Raw genomic sequence first — 5,995 nt, forward strand, 5'->3', positions numbered from 1 at the left:
TATATATATATATGTATGTATGTATGTGTATATATATATATATATATATATATATTGTGGTGTGCAAGAGAGACAACTGCACTGGTATAGTCATGTGGTATGAATGGATGAGGATAGTTGTGTGAAAAAGTGTCACACCCTAGCGGTTGAGGGAAACTGTGGAAGAGGTAGACCCAGGAAGACCTGGGATGAGGTGGTGAAGCACGACCTTCGAACATTAGGTCTCAACAAGGCAATGACTAGTGATCGAGACCTTTGGAAATATGCTGTGCATGAGAAGACCCAGCAGGCCAAGTTGCCTATGCCAGTGGTGTAACCAGCCCACTTAGATGTACCTTTCTTTCATTGGACACTAAACTCTGCTTGTGAAGACCTGTTGAAGCAAGTGAAATCGAAATCGAAATCAAATTCGATGACAGCACCGTATGACTGGCATTCGTGCTAGTGGACTGCTAAGAGCACCATCCGAGCGTGATCGTTGCCAGGGCTGCTGACTGGTCCCCGTGCTGGTGGCATGTAAAAAGCACCATTCGAGCGTGATCATTACCAGTGTCACCTTATTGGTACTTGTGCCGGTGATATGTGGAAAGCAACATTTGAGTGAAGGCATTGCCAGTACTGCTGGACTGGCTCCTCTGCAGGTGACACGTAAAAGCACCATTTGAGTGTGGCCGTTGCCAGTACCGCCTGACTGGCCCTCGTGCCGGTGACACGTAAAAGCACCTACTACATTCTCAGAGTGGTTGGCGTTAGTAAGGGCATCCAGCTGTAGAAACTCTGCCAGATCAAATTGGAGCCTGGTGCAGCCATCTGGCTCACCAGTCCTTAGTCAAATCATCCAACCCATGCCAGCATTGAAAGTGGACGTTAAACGATAATGGTGCTGATGATGATATGTATATATATATTTTAAGTACTGGTACTTATTCTATTGGTCTCTTTTACAGGACTGGCATGTGGGGACGTAAACAAACCAACACCAGTTGTCAAGTGATGGAGGAGAAACAAACGCAATGCAAACATACACACACATGTGCACACACACATACATGCATGCACACACACACACATACATGCATGCACACACACACACATATGCACACATACACAAGCATACACACACACACACACACATTATATCAGAGTTTAAGTTCAAATCATTTGACCACTACTATGTGTTTTCCATATTGAGCATCTCTCAATCTTACCTGTTGACTGTGTACATACGCACATACATACACATAATACATACACATAATACATACATGCATTCATAAATATATACGTATGTACATACACTCACACACATAATTGGTTTCTTTCAGTTTCTATCTACCATATCCACTAACAAGGCTTTAGTTGGCCTAGGGTTAAAGTAGAAGACACTTATCCAAGCTACCATGAAGTGGGACTGAACTTGGAACCATGTAGTTGAGAAGAAAATTTCTTACCACACAGCCATGCCTGTGCAATACACTGCAAACATCTGGCAGATAATGACAGATGTTCATTTGTCTCGCACCAGTCCCAGTGCAGCCTGTCATTTTCTAGATTGTCTCTGCCAACAACTCTTTTCATGCTCTTTTTCTTCCTATCAACCCTATCACTTGGGTGGCACCAAATCCTGTAACTTCATATCATAGAGAGCTTAAATGTTTCTGCCAGGAATGTCAAAGATAAATGGACTTTTTGCAGTAACATTACACAGCACAATAATCCCTATAAAAGCAAGGGTGGAGATAAGTCACTACCATGGGAAATTCTAGCATGGCTGCAATCTAATGACTGAAACAAATAAAACAAGATAAAAGATTCCCTTCAACATTGTTGCAGATATTTAGCATTGCCATAAGACCCTTGGCAAAAGAGCCTGTTGATGCCACAACATTTTAAACTCCCTGTCAAACTAGAATTGTTCCTGATAGTAATCACAGATCCCATTATGGTGTCCATTTCAATATTCTTGTTTGTACCATTTGAAGATACTGTGTAGATATAACTGAGATGCTTAATTGTCCCATTTTTGGTCACTGGAACTAGCTCTCCTCCAATTTCAAAGTGGAATAACTTACCCTGAGTCTGTATTATGGACAAGCTGTGGCTTTGGAATCATGTAAATGGTGGCGGAATCTATTGGAATCTACTTCTCTCCTTGTCTCCACTATGGAAGCAATGTCATTCATAAAAAATATATAATACTTGTGATATCAGATGTCTTCTAATTTACATTCATAAGTATGGTGGTGTTGGTTAACTGAAAATATCCTTGCAATTAATCAACAAAAACTTCCTCTTAGGGGTGTTTTAAATCTAAAAACAATAAGCAAAGGAGATAATGACATTCAGAAACAAATGATAATTTTGAGAAAGAAAGCATGAAAGCTGAAAGACTACTTGACCAATTCTAGTTGGAGCTTATGAAAGATGTAAGTGAGAACTAGAGGACATGAAAGAGTTTCCATGAGGCAACCTGCTGAAACCTGTAGACCGTATCTTTGGCTCATACAAAGTCTAAACCAGACTGAGGATGATGTGTTAGTGGAGTTGTGCTGTAGACAGAAGAGTCAGAAAAGTTTAGTGATTGGATGGAAGTGGGCAAGTAGAGAGGAATGCCAAGTAGTTAGAATAGAAGCTGGGTGTTAGGTATACTTAGAAAGAGAGAGAGAAGAAAGTAAGAGATTAGCAGAGAGAGGGAGAGGGGGTGGAGAGAGAGGGAGAAAGAGATTCATAAATGTACAGTGACTTGAAGATCACAGACATGAAGTGCTCCAGATTGCATGACTGTACTAGAGAAAATCCCAATGTCATTAGGGGGATATGATTTTCTAAATAATGGCGATGAATTTACATTTGTAGATGCGAAAATGAAAGAAGCATGGAAGTGTTATGAAAATTTGCCAAATGAAGAGAATACATAGGAGGCCCAAAACAGAGACCAATCACCCAAGTTCATAAAAGTTTAGTAGATAGAGCAATTATGACTATGAAGACAAATAAGGTAATCAGGCTGTCAGAAATGGCCACTGAGGTGTTAAAATACCAGGTCAAGTGGGGTACAGGCAACCCACTTGCAAAGTCAATCAGATACTAGAGGAATATATCATGTCTAGTGATTGGCATAGTAATTTTATTGTTAAGCACTACAAGAGTAAAGAAGATGCACTAGAGCAGTGGTTTGCAACCATTTTTTTTTAACCTATGGATCTCTTTAATTACAATTTTACTCAGGTGAATCCCCATTCATTTGTATAGGTTGAACTATGTAAAACATTAGAGAAAGAAACTGAGCTGTTTCTTGCAATAAATACATCTGAATCAAATTTTTTTCATGCACCATTAATGTACTACTGTGTGTACCCAGTTTATTATTTTGCATGCATGGACCCCCTAAAATCTTATATGGATCCCTGGTTGAGGACCACTGCACTAGAGATAAGTAATTACAGAGGATTCAAATTGCCAGACCAGATAATGAAAGTTACTAAAGGAATTATTGCACAACTTATTAAGAAGAGGATTGGGCTAGATGATATGCAGTTCGAATTTGTGCTGGAAGGAAGCATCATTGATGCTCTCTTCAATGTAAGACTGCTGTAGGAGAAGTACATAGCCAGGGGTCACTATACAACACTTTTCATGATTTGGAGAAAATCTTATCTGATTGATGGCTAAGGAAATTGGTGGGTAGATGAATGGTTAAAAAAAGGACCATGCAAGCCAAGTACAGAGATACAGTTATCAAGGTGAGAATGTGCGATAAGTTCAGTGATCAGTCTAGTGTGTTGTAAGGTGTCCACACAGGCTCAGTCCTCATTCCCTGTCTGTTTAATCATAACCTCCAGACTATAAGAGAGAAATTTAAAACTGGCTGTCTGTGGGAACTCCTCTCTACTGATGGCCTTGTTATTATGGCTGAACCAGTTGTAGACTTAGAGAAAGTGCATAGCTAAGTGGTTAGGATATTCAGCTCATGATCGTAAGGTCATGAGTTCGATATCCAGCAGTGTGTTGTCTCCTTGAGCAAGACACTTTATTTCACATTGCTCCACTCAACTCATTTGGTAAAAATGAGTTGTACCCGTAATTCAACTGGAACCCTTCTCGTTGTAACTGACAGTGCCAGAAAAAAGATTTAGAGAAGAAATTTCAGATGTGGAAACAAAGTGTAGAGTTGAGAAACCTCAAAGAAAAGTTAGTTAATACTAAATCTTTAATGAATAGGAAAGAAAATAGTAACCCACTACTTTCAGGAAAATTGATTTGTAGAAGAAAATTAGGTAGGAATTCTATAGGATGTTGTGAGATTAACCCATTAGAATTTAATCCAGTCATATCTGGCCCAAATATTCTACCTCTTTTATGCTAAAACTGACCAGATCCAACTTCTCTCACCTACCCTACATGGTCATTCTCAAAATAAACAAACACTATTAGAATCTTGAAACTACAAGATAATGCATGATTAATTCCAAACAATGGGAATAAATAAGGATTACATTTGGCAGAGTAATCTGAATGCTAAAGGCTTATGCATATACATAATGTGAGTAATCTGAATGCTAGCAAATTTTATATATATATATATATATATATATATATACCACCTGTCCTGGTCTGTTGTTGTTTTTTCGTATATATATATATATATATATATATATATATGTATGTATATTAAGGAGATAGAAATAGAGTGATAATTAATAATCATTTATTAATTAAAAAATTAGACAACATTTCTGGGAGCTGCTTCGGTTCCAGACCTTTATAAATTAATTACCATAATTTAAAACCATTTAAAAGTTGAATCTCATCGAAGTTGGCTAAAGATATACAATTAGTTAACAGTTTGGAGCCGTATACTCAACAAGCAGGAATTGTATATCATTAGCCAACTCGGATGAGATTCGACTTTTAAATGGTTTTAATTATGGTAATTAATTTATAAAGGTCTGGAATCAAAACAGCTGTTAGAGATGTCTAATTTTTTAATTAATAAATAATTATTAATTATCTCTTTATTTTCTTATCTCCTTAAAATATATGTAAACCATGGTTTATCTAGTTACCTTACAGTTGAACATTAATTGTAATACTCTTTTACTCATTTCAGCCATTTGACTGTGGCCATGCTGGAGCACAGCCTTTAGTTGAGCAGATCAACCCCAGGACATATTCTTTGTAAGCCTATCGGTCTATTTTGCTGAACCGCTAAGTTACGGGGGACGTAAACACACCAGCATCAGTTGTCAAGCGATGTTGAGGGGGACAAACAGACACAGAAACATATATACACATGCATACATATACATATACATATATATATATATATCTTTGAAGTTAAGCAACAAAAATTCAATAGGTTATATCAGTACGTACGTTTCGTACAAGCTCCATTTATTCATGTAGTGAGAACACCACAGAAAATACAATGAAAATGTACTCCTCAGCTGCATAATGGAATTTCATTTTAGAAAGTCATTTTGAAGATGTTTGCAAAAAACAAGAGTAAGAGAAAAAAACACATCTTGACTATGCTGCTGTTTCACAGACAAGTATTTCTTTATTTTCTTATCTCCTTAAAATATATGTAAACCATGGTTTATCTAGTTACCTTGCAGTTGAACATTAATTGTAATACTCTTTTACTCATTTCAGCCATTTGACACTCTTGTCTGTGAAACAGCAGCATAGTCGAGATGTGTTTTCTTCTCTTACTCTTGTTTTTTGCAAACATCTTCAAAATGACTTTCTAAAATGAAATTCCTTTATGCAGCTGAGGAGTACATTTTCATTGTATTTTCTGTAGTGTTATCACTACATGAATTAATGGAGCTTGTACGAAACGTACGTACTACTATAACCTATTGAATTTTTGTTGCTTAACTTCAAATTTTATTCACCAAATCTCTTGATTTTGTTTTTGGTTTTTATCCTACCAAATTCTGGTGCCTCAAACATTTTAAGTACCACATTTAATCTTTTGGTTAAATCTATA

The sequence above is a fragment of the Octopus bimaculoides genome, chromosome 16 (genome assembly GCF_001194135.2).
Source record: "Octopus bimaculoides isolate UCB-OBI-ISO-001 chromosome 16, ASM119413v2, whole genome shotgun sequence".
Classification (NCBI taxonomy): Eukaryota; Metazoa; Mollusca; class Cephalopoda; order Octopoda; family Octopodidae; genus Octopus; species Octopus bimaculoides.